Source organism: Rattus rattus, chromosome 5 (assembly GCF_011064425.1).
Source record: "Rattus rattus isolate New Zealand chromosome 5, Rrattus_CSIRO_v1, whole genome shotgun sequence".
Classification (NCBI taxonomy): Eukaryota; Metazoa; Chordata; class Mammalia; order Rodentia; family Muridae; genus Rattus; species Rattus rattus.
In genome coordinates this window covers 84414610-84430940 of record NC_046158.1, presented here as the reverse complement: position 1 = coordinate 84430940, position 16331 = coordinate 84414610, and the positions used below count along the sequence as shown (strand labels likewise).

Genomic DNA, 16331 nt, shown 5'->3' with positions numbered 1-16331 from the left:
CCCAGTTGAGTCAAAATGGTGCATTTACTAGCTCCCTTTCTCTTAGAAGCCAATATGTTCAACCTCCACTCTTTTTTTTGTCTTTAGATTACCAAAATCTCTCCCTTGCCATAGCTCTCTGTAGTAGTCTCTCAACTGTCTCCTGGTGTCTACCCTCTAGAGTCTGCATCGATGCCTTGTGTACCCATCACAGCCTAAACATTTTCCATTTCGGAAAGGCAAAGGTCATACCTAGTATCTCACTGAGTTGGAATAAACTTTGAACATCATGTGCACCTAAGCAATGTTTGATAAGAATGGAGATAATGCTAACACTTTGATAGTTTCTTGCCATTTGATAGTCTTTTTCTAGAGAAGTTTGAGCCTTGTCTTCTACTGAACTGCCAGAAGTATTTGAAAGTTATCTACTAATGACAATAGCAATAATAATAACTGTATTCATGATGTTAGATGACATTTATTAAACCCGGCTCAAGTATTGTATAATAGACCTTACTAGGGACTTGCCCCTTTCTTTCTGTTCCTGACCAGGGAGTTCTTCACCCCATTTCTCAGCATTATCTTGATCCTTCCTATCTGTACTCCTGTCTTCTAACTCATTTTAATGCTTGTATAGTTTTGCTTCCAAATTAGACATTGTGGAATTCTGTCTTTTTTTTTTTTTTTTTTGTTGGCAGCACCGGGGTTTTTTGGAGCATCCTAATACAGACGCTGGGGCTTGCCCATGGTGCCCTTGATGTTCAGAGCCCGGACGTTCTGCCAGTTTTTCTTGAGTAAGGACACCAAGAAGTTGACAGCCAGGTGGATGTTGTAGACCAGCGCATCATCAGTCATTTTCATGTGGCCGAAGGCACCTTCTTCATCTGGAATTTGATTGTGGATTTCACCTCATCCACTTTGGCCACCATGTTTTCATTCTGTGTCAGCAGGGAGGTGAACTTGCCCGCCTTGTTTAGGCCTGGGCCAGGATACGTGGGATTTGCTTGATCAGAGACCCGGAGGCCAAAAAGGCATCATACTTCTTGGCCAGCTTTTTGACCAACTTCTTGTTCTTGTTAAGCTTCTTGAGCGCCTCGATGTCCATGTGGGGGATATCCACAGCCTTGGCTTCGTCACAGTGCTGCTGGTCCCCCAGGACACACACGAAGAACTTGGGGCGAGGGCTGGACTTAAGCCTGACGGTGCCCGAGAAGCGTTTGTCCTTCTGAGGGTCGTAGTTCTTCAGGCTGATCTGCAGCTCCACCGTCTCCAGAAACTTGCGGCGCTTACGCTGGTTCCCGTGCAGGACTTCCCGCACCGCCTCGTAGAGGGTGTCGCGTGAAACTTTGCTGCTCATGGCTGCGGCTGCGGGAACCAGAAAAGAAGCGGAATTCTGTCTTTTATGCTGGCAATTTTATGGCAACTCGACCTAAGTCAAAGTCATTTGGAAGAGGGAACCCCAACTGAGAAAATGCCCCCACCAGATTGGCGCCTGAGAAAGCCTAAGGTGCATTTTCTTAGTTGATGACTGATATAGGAGAAACTGTATTCCTTTGGGCAGTACCATCCCTGCGGTGGTGGTCGCAGATGCTATAAGAAAGCAGGCTGAGCAAGCCATGGGAAGCAAGCCAGTGAGCAGCACCCCTCCACTGCTTCTGCATTAGATTCTGCCCCCAGGTTCATGCTTTGAGTTTCTGAGTTGACATCCCGGGATGATGATCTTAAAGCTATAAAATGAATTAATCATTTATTTCCCAAGTTACTTTTGGTCCTGGTATTTTATCACAGCAATAGAAACTCTAACAAAATACAGCTTTATTAATTTTCATTTTAGATGTTTTAAAAGATGCAGACTTTAACCACATATGCTTTTTCTCTTAGGTTTATGTATATGTGTATTTATGTGCATGTGTGCAGGTGTACACATGTATGCCAAAGTCACAAGACAACCTCAGCCACAGTTCCTCCACCACTTGTCTGTCTGTCTGTCTGTCTGTCTGTCTGTCTGTCTGTCTCTCTCTCTCTCTCTGTCTCTCTTTCTCTCTCTCTCTCTTGAGAGAGAGAGTATCTGATTGGCTTGGCACTGACCCAGGTTAGCTGGCCCGTAGCTCCTGAGATCCACAGGCACCACAATCCTGGGAATACAGGTGTACAGTACTCTGCCCAGCCGCTTAAGGCAGGTTTTGGGAGCTACACTCATAAAACAAGAACATTACGGACTGAGCCATCACTCAGCCCTCAATTTTAGCTTTTATCATCAAATTTCATTTACTATTTTGTTAGATTTTGTTGTTAATTTCTTCTAATTCCTTCATAATGTAGTAAATTAAAAAATTCTTAATACTTACTAATTTCTTCCTCAGCTCCTTCCTCTTTTTAAGTCATTTTTTTCCTTTTAATGACAAAGTCACTGAAGACCATACATTCTCCCCCGGCCCCCAAACACAACCTTCAGCACGGTCATTCCAATTTTGATGGAGTATTTTTCTTCTTACTCCATTTTAGATCATGTATAGGTTCGTATTCAGTTTCTTTATTGATGCAGATTCTTTATATGGTATCATGTGAGTCTACTTTGAAAAAAATTATCTGTTTTTAACTTTATCATATTATTATACCACAGGTCTTAATTTTTTTCAAATGAATTAATTTTATTTATAGCCCATAGACACCTATATAATTTATTTTTATATTTCAGTGTTACAGAGTTGTTTTGCTGTCCCTTTTGATCTATTTCTACTGGGATTCTGAGAGAAGCACAAGTCAGAATGGACTATTTAGTGGAATTTACTCTACTCTGTATTTCTATCAGTCTTAGATTTTTATTCAGCTGCTGCATGTTTTGATATATAAATGCTTGTAACAATTATACTTTCTTCTTGGGATTTTGAACCTAAATCAATGACCTGATAACACTGTTGTGGTGATTTGAATATGTTTGGCCCATAGGGAGTGGCACTGTTAGAAGGTCTGGCCTTGTTGAAGGAAGTGTGTCACTATGGGTGTGGGCTTTCAGACCCTCCTCGTAGCTGTGAGGAAGGAAGTCGTCTTTTCCTGGCTGCCTTCTGATCAAATGCAAAACTCTCAGCTCCTTCTCTAGCATCACCAACAGATTGGGAAAAGATCTTTACCAATCCTACATCTGATAGAGGGTTAATATCCAAAATACACAAAGAACTCAAGAATTTAGACTCCAGAGAGCCAAATAACCCTATTTAAAAAATGGGGTACAGAGCTAAGCAAAACATTCTCAGCTGAGGATTATCAAATGGCCAAAAAGCACCTAAAGAAATGTTCAACATCCATAGTCATCAGGAAAATGCAAATCAAAACAACCCTGAGATTCCCACCTCACACCAGTCAGAATGGCTAAGGTAAAAAACTCAGGTGACAGCAGTGCTGGCAAGGATGTGGAGAAGAAGGAACACTCCTCCATTGTTGGTGGGATTGCAAACTGGTACAACCACTCTGGAAATCAGTCTGGAGGTTCCTCAGAAATTGGACATTGCACTACCTGAGGACCAGCTATACCTCTCCTGGGCATATACCCAAAAGATGCTCCAACATACAACAAAGACACATGTCCACTATGTTCATAGCAGCCTTATTTATAATAGCTAGAAGCTGAAAGAACCCAGATGCCCTTCAACAGAGGAATGGATTAAAAAAAATGTGGTTTATCTATACAAGGGAATACTATTCAGCTATCAAAAACAATGACTTCATTAATTCATAGGCAAATGGAATGAACTAGAAAATATCATCCTGAGTGAGGTAACCCAATCACAGAAAAACATACTTGGTATGCACTCTAATATCCACTCTGAAGTGGATATTAGCCAAAAAGCTCGAATTGCCCAAGATGCAATCCACAGACCACAGGAAACTCAAGAAGGATGACCAAAATGCAGATGCTCCCACTCCTTCTTAAAAGGGGAAAAAATATCCATAGGAGGGAATACGGAAGCAAAGTTTAGAGCAGCAACTCAAGGAATGGCAATTCAGAGCCTGACCCACATGTGGCCCATATATATACAGCCACCAAAACTAGATAAGATTGATGAAGCTAGAAAATGCATGCTGAAAGGGACCGGATATAGATCTCTCCTGAGAGACACATCCAGAGCATGTCCAATACAGAGGTCAATGCTACCAGCAAACCACCAAACTGAGAATAGGACCCCCTTGGGGGGAATTAGAGGAAGGATTGAAAGAGTTGAAGGAGCTTGCAACCCCATAAAAACAACAATGCCAACCAACCAGAGCTTCCAGGGACTAAATAACTAATGAAAGACTATACATGGACTGACCCAGGGCTCCAACTGCATATGTAACAGAGAATAGACTTGTTGGGGCACCAGGGGAAGGGGAAGCCCTTGTTCCTGCCAAGGTTGGACTCCCAGTGCAGGGGAATATGGAGGGGCAATAAGGGGGATGTATAGTGGGGGAATGCCTGTATGGGGGAGGGGGAGGGGAGGGAATGGGGGCTTATGGACAGGAAACCAGGAAGGGGAATAACGTTTGAAATGTAAGTAAAAAAATATATCTAATAAAAAATTAAAAAAATATATGTTGTCCTTTATAAGAGTTGCCTTGGTCATGATGTCTCTTCATGGCATAGGAAACCCTAACTAAGACAACTGTCACTCATTATTTCTATTTGCTCTTTTTCTTATTGTTTTGTCAATTTATTTTTAAAACATTCTAATTGTCTGTTTTATCGTATTTCTACCATATGACTTGAATATAGTTATTTCTAAAGTATTCTGTTAACATATATAAATGAAACAGTGTTTGAGGTTTCATATTATTTCTTGTATGGAGGTAATAGAATTTGATCATATTAACCCTTCTATTACCATTTATCACCAGCTTCCCCCTTTCCATTCTTAGTGTTTTTCCCACTCAATCCCCTCTACCTCCATCATCCCTTTCTCTATCTCTGACTCTGTCTCTATCCCTATCTCTGTCTTCATGTGTATCTCTGATACTTTATCCTCAATTCTATCCCCCTCTGTCATCTTTAGCTCTCATTTTTACCCGTCCATCATTCCACAAGCTGGCTATTGCAAATTGTGCCGCAGTAAGCAGAGGCCCGCACATGTCTCAGTAACGTTTGCCCTGACTCTTGGTACATACCTAGAAGAGGTATGGCTAGATGATACAGTCCTGTTTGTAATTTGGGGGAATCTCAATGGGCTGAGTCCCACACTGGGTGGATGAATTGCCATTCCCTTCAGCAGCCAATAAATGTTCCCTGTCTGTTTTCCTTTCTGACCTGCCTTTGCTGTTGTTTGTTTCCTTGATGAGAGACCTTCTGACTTGAGTAAGATCAAATCTCCATGTAGTTTTGATTTGCATTCCCCTAATGGCTGAAGATGATGAATAACTATGAATTTATTGGCCTCATTTCATTATAGTTAAAACATTGGGGAAACAGAACAAAGTGTATAGAAGCTGCTGGAGAGAAAGGCCACGTCATGTGTAAAGGCACAGTCCTCAGAATAAAGGAAGATTTCCCAATGGACTGTGAGAACCCTGAAAGAGATTATTGTATCCAGGAGAGTCCCTCTATTACCAAAGGAAAAATTAAAATCTTCCATAATTAATACACACTAAAATAATGCCTGACCACTAAATTACCATTGTAGACACTATGGAATTCTACACGCGAAAGATGAAAGCAAACACATCCATGAGTATACAGGGAAGAATAAATCTCAGTAGAACCATAGATAACCAAATGAAGATTAAGAACTTATGGAATGTTATTAAACAGCACACTACAGGAATGTATGCACACCTTTACATAAGTACTGAGAACTAATGATCTCCATTTCCCTGTAAGAACAAATAGACTAGAAGATTGGACTAAGAAGTGCTAGCTAACTCTTCATTGCTTATGTGGAATGTCTCCCATTGGCAAAGACGCTCTTAACATGAGAGAGTGGAAAAAGAAGCGCCACTCAAATGGAGCTCAAAAGCAAGATGGAGTTGCTTTGCTTCCATCTGAAGATGTAGACTTCAAATTAAAGTTATGAGAAGATGCAAAGAGGGTCACTTCAAACCAATATCAACACACCCAATTTCACAAAACAAACACTATCAGACTATAAAGGAGATTGATCTCAGTACAGTAATAGTTAATTATGTTAATACTCCACCCTCCATAAACAAAGAAACACCAGATATCTATGTAGGCTTTTGAAAAAAAGTATGCTTTCTTTCTTCTTTGTTTCTCATGCTTTCTTTTTTCATCCCCCCTTATATATATGAAGTTTTGGGGCTGGAGAGATAGCTCAGTTGTGAAGAGCGCTGGCGGGTGCCTTTGGAAGCCAGAAGTGGACATCAGATGGCCCGGAACTAGGGTTACAGACAGACAGCTGTGAGCTACCATGTGGGTGCTGGGAACCAAATGCAGGTCCTCTGCAAGAGCAGCAAATGCTTTTAATCACAGAGCCATCTCTCTAGCCCCGTTTCTAGATTTTCTATTTTTTTGTATTTAGTCATGTTGACGTCTTCTAGCTTTTCCCTCATGGTGTCCACCTCTTTGTGTTTTTGAAATGCTTTAAAAGAAACATCCTGAGTTTAGATACTAATTCTCTTAGGTCGTGCTGTTCAAAAATTAAAATTTTAGCTAAACAATAGACTCTTCTGAATACTTTTGTTGCTCTTATTGTACCATTTCCAAAATTGCCCCCTCAGTTTGCATATGAACCACATTTCTGGATGTTGTCTGTTCATTCTCTTCTTCCTCACTGCTCGGGACCCCTTACATGAACAACAGTTTCCTTTTGCTTATTCTGAGGCTCAAATTGAGTTCATGGGTACATTCTAGATACAAATAACATCTCTATCTGTGTGGCTAGCCCTGTAGCAGATGGTAGGGAACAGAGGTTCTCAAAGAAGGAAGAAATGTAGTCTCCCCTAGGATGCTCTTGGAGCAGGCATATGCTCCTCTTAGACTGCCGTAGATCTATGGCACCTATTGCTCCCAGTATTTTATTCAAAATTCTCTATAAATCCAAGCCCCCTCCAAGACCTAAAGAAAAACTGCAAACCCAAATTTTTTTACTGGACTCTGCAAACCCTAAATCATGTTCTTATCCCACAGGCCCTGCTGCCTGTCAGACCCAGAGAAGGAAGCTATTGGGTGGAAACTAAGATTCAAGGACAGTAGGAGCACATCCAGAGGGATTTTCTTAGCATTCCCATAAGTGTAATTTAAATGTCCTAAAACATGAAATATGACAGTCATGCAGAAATGTGCATAAATCATAAATGTCAGTATAATGAATGACCATCAAACAGACCCTCCTGTAAGTTTGAACAAATGATATTGGCCACATCCCAGAAGACCTGGACATCTTGCTTCTCTAAAACAATACCTTCCTTGTCCTGATAGCAGTAAACATTACTAATTTTTTGTAGTAATTATTTTTCTTGTCTGTCTAGACAATAGTCTTATGCCTTTGTGTATATTCCTAACGTGCTTACTCTGAATCCTACATAAATGAAATCATGCTGCAGGTGATCTTTTGTGTTTCGCTCCTTTTGTGCTTGCGACATTCATTTCTCTATCTGGAGCCTCCACGCGTTTTCATCTGCCACAGCGTATCACATTGAATGGACATACCATATCCCTTTATTCGTTCTTTGATCAGTTGACATCTGTGCTGTTTTTAGTTTAGTGTTACTTCAAATACTGCTGAATAAGCATTTCTCATGCCTGCTCTGATTCATGTGAGCATACAAGTCCCTGTGCCTGCTCTAATTCATGTCTGCACACATGAGTCTCTGTGCCTGCTCTAATTCAGAGGGACATACATGAGTTTGTAACATAAAATTGGAAGTTGAACTAATGTGGAACAGAATCTCAGATAAGTAAGTCTTCAGATCTTTGACTTTATCAAGCAATGCTACTTGTAAAGAGATTGTTCCAATTTACAATGCCCAGAAATTCATTAACCATTTGTGAGAGCTGCATTGATCCAAGTCCTTGATCCACTGGGTGGATATGGACTACTGTCTCATTTGGTTTTAATTTATTTTTATCTGATCAGAAGTTAAACATCATTGTTCACATAAGAAAAAACACAAACGAGTCATCTAAGAGTGAAGAAAGAGAAAGACGCAGAACTGGATTAAAAGTTCCAGATGGGTCATCTTTACAAAACTGAAGGGAGGTGCCCCATTTTACAGATGGAAAGTTGAGGCTTAGAGAAAAGCTACTCAGTAGAGAATACAGATCACAGGCATCTCCTCATTACCGAGTACTTATGCCTTAAGATACTCAACTGATGTTGGAAGGTTCTGGCAGGAAGCTATAGCACTTGTCAAAGAATTTCATAGTAAGTCAAACAGGTCTAGCTGTAAAGGTTTGTTATCTGAGGTTAAAGAGAGGCAAAATGGGGCACTGGGAATAAAAAAAAAAAGAGAGAGAGAGAGCAAAATGACAGATAAGTCAAGACAGGTCTGGGAGATTTGTGTGTCATGGCTCCTAGATAGATAGAGGTATGGAGCTTTGCCTTTAATTTCAAGACTATTTAATTTTAAGATATCTAAAAATTATTCTAATTTAATATCAAGTACTTTTTAACCACCAAGCTTTCACAAAATTCACAAACCTACAATGATAAAGCTCAGACTCACTTGATGTCACTAGGCAGAAATAATTATTCCTACCTCTTCATATGGTCCCTCACCATTCCAGAGGTAAATATATAAGCAGAATTGATATCAGAATGTATAGGCTACTTTGTAAATACCTTCGCCTGGTAACCCGTGTCTCCAGCCCATGGAACACTTTTTTAAAAAGGAGAATCTCTTTATGAAATCGCATCTGTGAAATAATTCACTGAATGGCTGTGCTGGCTACTTTTTTGGTCAACTGGAAACACGCTGGAGTCGTCTGGGAAGGAGGAGCGTCAGTTGAGGAACTTCCATCAGTCTTGCCTGCAGGAAAGACTGTGAATTATTTTCTTGGCCCATGATTGGTGTGGAAGGCCCCAGCCTACTGAGAATGGTGACGTCCGTGGGCAGTTGGTCCTAGGTTGTATAAGAAAGCGGGTTGAGAAAACCAGGGAAGACAATGCAATAAACAGAGGTCCTCCATGGCCTCTGCTTCAGTTCCTGTGTCCAGGCTCCTCTGCTTTCAATTCCTATCCTGTTTTCCCTTCAGGACAACCTGTAAGCTGTAAGCTGAAATGAACTCTTTTCCAAGTTGCTTTTGGTCATGGTGTTTACCACAACAATGATCAGAACCAGGACAATGGTGACTATACTTACAGATATACTGGCCATATTTATGACTTTTCCCCTTAGTATTATTAGAAGCATATATGACTGTAGGTCATAATTCACAAAATCATGTTTGGAAAATATATTATACTTGTGTTATTTCCTGAGATCAATTCAAATTTGATCCCAAGTCTCCGAATCTCTAGCTAATGGAATTTCAAATTTTCTTGTAGAGCTTTTCAAGTTTCGAAATGCTTTCAAATCTCAAAATGATTTCAAATGCTGCTCTGAGACTTGGGATGCAGAGGACAGGCACATTCATGCTATGCCACCACAGTGTGCACAGACCGCAGCCCTGGACCAACTCCTGTATCCCTTGAAGTCAGATAAGTCTTGAATTGCATACCATACTTCATACATGGGGAACCCAATGTCCAGCATCCAGTCTTTCTAGGGACCCTACTGGGTCCTATGAACCATTGCTGCCACCCTTGGCATTGCCAAGGAGATGCAGATACCTCTTCCTGCACTGTGCAAAGAAAACTCCTTTACTTTCCACCATCTTCCCCTTCCCCCAACTCGTTCATAGCACAGGCCTTTCAATGAGTTGCTTTTTCATGAAATGGAATACAGTCTTGATTTTAAATGGCCTCAGCTCCCTGCTGTAGGTTCAACATCACCTAGGGAAAGGGAAGAAGAGCAAAGATGTGTCCACTGACTGAAATCAGGAGAGTCATATTTAATCCTCATGTCATTATTCTCCAAGTTTCTAAAGCACTCAGGAAAGTGTGACCTCTCATGTTCACCATCAACAGGGCCCAGATGTTAGAGTCACCTCAAAGATACACTTCTAGATATGTTGGGAACACTTGCCCAGAGAGATTTAACTGAGGAAGAAAAACACATTCCAAATATGGGCTGGGGGCCCAGCCTGAATTAAAGCAGAACATGGATCAGAAAAGCTAAAGCAAAGGCTTCCTTCCTTAAGTTACTTTTCTCAGACATCTTTCTATACCACACACACAAAGCTACTACCTCAGGAGGCGATCTCTGTCTCATGAGCACACGTAGTTGTCATCAGAGGTTAAACATAGGGAAAGTGGATTTTTAAAAATAAAAACTGTATAGTGGGCGCCAAGAGCACACTAGCAAAATGAAGAACAGCATCAGTTCATGAGTGGGGGAGGGAGGCGGGAAAGAACTGAACATTTCAAGCAGAAAAAAAAAAAGAGAAGTAAACAAAAAGCTAGAGATGGGAAATCAGAAACTGTTTGACACCTTCTTATCAAAAATGGCACCAACAGCCAGAAGTATTGGCTTGAGAGCTTCCTAGAAATAAACTGGTGTGTTGGCAAATTTTCTTCTAAATATTTATACTTCTACCTATACACAGTGGTTCATGTTTCAGCCACCACACTTTTCTTGTCATGACAAACAAAACCCTTAAATTATGAGGAAAAAAAGAGAAAGAAATAGAGACAGAATCAGAACCAGTATGCCTCCCCCCCACCCCCATGCCAGGTAGTTCATAGCTGCCTGTAGCTCCCGTTTCAGGGGATCATAAGTCCTCTAGCTCCTGCCCATATGCATCAACAGAAATAAAATAAACCTTCAAAATTATCTTTGAGTGATTCAAATACATACTTGGCGAAGAAAACAGCTGATATCCAACAGGATAGGTAGCCAGAGAAAGAAGACTTGAGAGAGACTGATAAGACAGGAAGAGAATATGGAAGGCTAAAGGCTGAGTCGTTCAAAGGAGAATCTCCCCAGGCATCGCCATCCGCTGGGCATTTGAATATCCCTCCAGGTCAGGGTGCATAGTTTCCTTATTTTTCTTAACCACATGTTACTACGTTTAAGCCACTATATTACAGATGAGAAATGTCTGAACAAGGAATAGGCCAAATGGTTTTTAATTCCCCAACAGCAAAACCCTGTTAGTACCTTGCCCTGTGTCAGCAAAATAATTGTGGTTCAAGCGAATGTAAAACACTTCCATTCAATCTTCTCCCTCCTCCCTAAGGCAAATGCTTTCTTATCATGGAGAAACAGTACTCCACAAACTGTCAGACTGCATCAAGAGACTTGAGGAAGAATTATAAAGCCAGGCTAAATCAAGGCCTCAGCTGGGAATGTAAAATTCTCCCGCAGGTGAGCTTTCAGTAGCCCCCACCCTGCCAGGAGCCTTTGCTGATGCTACTGTGTAAATTCTGGGAGAGAAGAAGCTACATTTCTCCAGGAAAAAGAATAATTTTTTTTTTTGAGTTGCAAGAAGCAGAGGCTGTTACCAGCAAATTTAGTGTAAAAAAAATAATGTGTTAGTTAAAAAGATCTTTGGTGACTCAAAAAAATAAAGGAAATGTCAGAATTCTTGAGAGGAGGCAGAGCCACCCTTTGGGATAGGAGCTGGAAAAAGAACCAGCTCTGGCTGTTTTCCACCTAAGTCCCACCACCCTGGAGCCAGTTCTGAGAACAAGCATTTGATTGGCACATTGGACACATAAGGACCTTAGTCAATGCATCCACCTTGATCAATAATTTGCCAAAAACCAACAGAGATTTTTTTTTATTGCAACAGACAAAGAAAGAAACAAAACAAAATAAAGACAAAGAGAAGAAAAGAAAAAGAGATATTCTAGGAGAGGTGAAAAAATCTATAGTTTTATAATTAGTGTATTTTTAAAAATCATACATCTCAAGATTACTAAAGTTTGCTGCACACAGCCACACATTGATGGTGGGGCCAGCACACACACACTTTCTTATACTCTCACAAAAGAATGCCTCCTAGGGTCTTAAGTGCTGGGGCAGGCAAAGCTTTAAGACACACCCACTGTGTGACTGGGAGAGAAAACTGAATAATTTCCCAGCCTATTCCTATTCACGTTTAATGTTATTCATGAAAACCGTACAATTAGACAAGAATCCAAGCAAGCTGCTGCTTGATCGTTCAGCCTGTGGCTGTGAAAGTGAGTGCTTTTAATTTCCCTGAAGACCTTCTACATGCATCAGGGTTGCTCCTTTAAAGATGAGTAATAACAGTTTCTCACATCTGTCCAGCAGTTGTTATCAAAAAAAAAAAAAAAAAAAAAAAAAAGAGTCCACTTGCTAGCCCTGTTTTCTGATCAAGAAGTATGGGTTGGGGTCAGGCAACTGCTGTTTTGGATAAGTGTTTGTACATAGCTGGTCAGAATGCCTATGCTCTGAACAGTATGGTTAGGTCATTCACACTCAAGACTTGTGGAGAGCAGGAAGTAGAGGTGGGGGTAGGTGAGACTTCAAGAAGCATTGAGCACGATGTTTGGGAAGTCCCTCTCTTCCAGCAGTACTTAAGCTCTATGCTTTCAAGCATCTTGCCTGTTAAGCAGAACCTGTTTGTTGGACAAATGCTGGTCTACTAGATTCCTGAGGATTTAAGTGTGACTTAGGTGAAAACAGGATTTATCTTACTCAGTGAGTGACCATGATTTTACTACTCTTTGGTTTTTTATTAATCATTTTGTTCATTTACATTTCAAATGATATTCCCCTTCCTGGTTTCCCCTCCACAATCTCTCCATCCTATCCCCCCCTCCTCCCTTTTGCCTCTATGAGAGTGCTCCTCCACCCCCTCCCCAGTCCTGCTTCACCTCTCTAGCATCTCCCTCCACTGAGGCACCAAGCCTCCACAGAACCAAGGGCCTCCCCTCCCGTTGATGTCTGATAAGGCCATCCTCTGCTATATATGTATCTGGAGCTATTACTACTCTCTATTGAATAAAAATTGAGGGAAAATTAGAGCGACTCACCCCATGCTTCATAGTAGCTGCTGAATTCAAACATAAATCTGCTAGGTTATAAATTGGAGTACTGGGTTGGGGATTTAGCTCAGTGGTTAGAGCGCTTGCCTAGAAGCATAAGGCCCTAGGGTTCGGGTCCCCAGCTGGAAAAAAAAAAAAAAAAAAAAAAAAAAAAAAAAAATTGGAGTACTTTTAGATAACGCTCAAGGATTTACCTGGTAGTTTTGTTTTGTTTTGTTTTGTTTTTGTTTTGTTTTGCTTTTTGATTCCTGTCTGTACTATGATATGCATAAAGAACATTCTTTTCAAATGTGATTATGTCTATTCAATCACAAACAGGACAGGAAGAAAAGCCTGGCTGTAATTATTTAAATATGCGAGCAGTATGCAAAGCAAGAAGACTCCATAGGTTTCAGATCGTGATACCCAGCTTGGCACAATATTATGGGGAATCTACTGTAGGTCTCTTTAAGACTGGCTCTGTTTGTTTTGGTTTCTTGATGATGACCTTGAAACAGTAGATTCTCCAGTTCCTTGGTGAAACAAAAAATTAATTTCTTGCAACAGTTAGAGAGTTTAATTATTGTTCATGGTCAAAGTATCAGAGTGTTGTCATCGTACAGACTAAAACAGTGCCTTTTAAATAAGATGGCTAGTTCAGGGCAAGCTTTGAAAGGGTTTGGCAGAGTCCTTTCAGTAATTGGGAATTCTGGTCCCCTACCTTCACAAAGCATTGCTGGATGCTGCCCTGTTGGAGTTAGAAAACAGGATAGGTAATAAGTTGGCTGGATAACTTCTGGTCTCCACTGAACAGGAATTAGTTCAGGGAGTCTGATATGACCCAACCTAACTTAAAAAGTGATTGGCAAGCATCTTTGGGAGTTCAGCTGTGGGCCACCCTGACCCCTACGAAAGATTTCCCCAGCAGGGTTGGCATACACCTTGGAGCAGAGGGGTTGGGGTTGGAAGTGGAGATTTTTGCTTAAGAGTCTGACTGCCTCCTATCCCCTGGAATTCTGCATGTGGCCAGGGTAGGGAGTGGGGGAAAGGGGTGGGGGATGGGGGATGGGAGTGGGGGGGGGGTGAGGGTGGGGAGGGTGGGGCTGAGTACAGGAAGACCTAGAGGTAGGCAAGGCAGTAATTGTGCTTGGAGGTTGAGGCTTTGAGTCTACGTGACTGCAGAAGCTCACATGCCTGCTGGATAAGGCTTTTTAGGTACAGTTGGCTGTGAAGGACCACCCACATTCCTGTAAGTGACCCCTTACTTATGCTCTGTAAGGAAGCCAGATAAACTGATTCCCCCGATGAGCTTCGGTGGAATGGTGCCTCAGTTTGTGGTTGAGGTCTTGGAAGGCCAGAGAAGGAGTTTAAGCAACATCGAGATTATATCACAAGTGTGCAGCACTAAACGAACAGAAGTGGGGCTGGGCAAACGGCTCGGTGGGCAGAGAGTTTGCTTAGCATGCGCAAAGCCCTGGGCTTGATCCGGGCACACTGTGTGGTGGCTCAAGCTTGTAATCCCAGTATTCAGGAGGATAAGGAGTTCAAGGTCACCCTCTGCTAAATCTCAGACGTGAGGCCAGTCTGGGGTACATAAGACTCATATCAAACACAGAGATAAAAAAATAACAGAGAATACAACTTAAAAAAACCTGAATGTACATTCATGGCTTTAATAGGAAACAATATTAACATAAAAACCCAGGGGAAAAATCTTAAATCAGATGAGCTGTAACTTAAGTTAAGGGTGATTTTAAAAGCACAATCTCAACTACAAACGTTATTGACAATTGAGAGAGAGAGAGAGAGAGAGAGAGAGAAATCGACATATGGAAATTCTTCTTTTTGTTAGCATCAAAATAAATGTACATTAAAACATAAATAAGAGAACAGGCTTCTTCACCCATCAAATTAGTAATTTAAAAAGTCCTACTTCAGGGCAGACGGTGTTCAGTGAAACGGATTATGAAATAGCGTGTGTGGAAAGAAAATGCGCTGCAGCAATTGGGGGAGGCAATTTGGAATTCATGTCAAGACTTTAACCTTTTCCTTCCTTGTACTATAAATAAAACATTGCAATTTCAGGACAATTTTAACTTACAATAATCTTATGGTGAATTCATTTTGGTATTTCTTTACAAGAGAAAGACTGCCTGTTCTTTACATAGAAACCCATCCATTAGAATGAGCGTTAAACTATAAACTAAGGTTCTTGGGAGACAGAGAGAAACCAAATATTCGCCCCCTTCTCACTCTAATTCTGACACCCCTCGTGCACGTGTATGAGTAGGGACTTTGTGCACAAACCGACCAGCTCTCTGGCACACCACAGCTGGTGATCCTCTAAATCAGTTTAATTCTGACTCTTGTCTCCCTGGAGTTAACCCTTCTCCTTCACAGGTTGAATGCTGAGTCCCCCAAGAGCTCCCTTCTGCAGACGGACAACCCTGCTAGCAGCAAGCTGTCCTTGTAACCTATGCCTTCGCCTGATCTGCTATGAATCAGACGTTCCTCCTTTAGAACAGCTCCCAGAACTCAGGAATGTACTTTGTGTCTGCTCATTTGTTAAAAAGGAAGTGGGAAATGAATGGGGCAAGGGAGTTGGGGTACGGAGGGAAGCTTCCTACCACACTTTCTCCAGATAAGCTACTTCCTGGGGACTTGTATGTGTTTAACCACCCCAAAGCTCACCCAAACACTGTGTTTTGGGGCTGTCACATGGTCAATATTATATACACATGATTGACTCCATCCCTGGCCATCGGGGATCAGTCTAACCTTTGGTTCTTGCCCCCTTTTTAAAAGATGAATATCCCAAGCTTTTAATCATGCTGTGGTATTCTCAGCGACCAGCCCTCATCCTGAAGCTACATAAGATCCCCAGCCATCAACCCTGTCATTACCATACAGATGGCACTCATTTTTCTCTAGAGACTTCCAAGAATGTTTGGAGCTTTATGTTAGGAAATGGAACTGAAGACAAAATATATGTTTCCAAATATAACAAGGTTTAATCCATGTGACGAAAATATTAATGCATTCAAAAATCAAATTTCAAAGAAAATTAAGCACTTTGGAAAAAAATCCGAAGAGTTAAAAAAAACTACGGGCGGGGATACAAAATACTATTTATCATATCATCTTATTTTGATTACGATATATGTATTATATTACCTTACTTGAGCTTCTAAAACAGAACAGTTCAGACAGATGATGTAAACAGCAGAAATGCACTTTCTTCTAGTTTTAGAAGTTGGAAGTCCATAATCAAGATACCAGCAGTAACAGACTTTGGTGAGGCCTCTCTTCTTGACTTCCTGGTGGGTAAGT

General features: G+C 41.2%; 1 pseudogene across 1 annotated transcript; it reads right to left on the bottom strand.

The window, feature by feature from the left end:
• Window positions 1-699: 699 nt before the first annotated feature.
• LOC116900524 lies at window positions 700-1360 on the bottom strand (annotated as a pseudogene). The gene has a single exon (XR_004387936.1). The product of XR_004387936.1 is annotated as a 60S ribosomal protein L10a-like (transcript).
• Between the last annotated feature and the right edge of the window lie 14971 nt (window positions 1361-16331).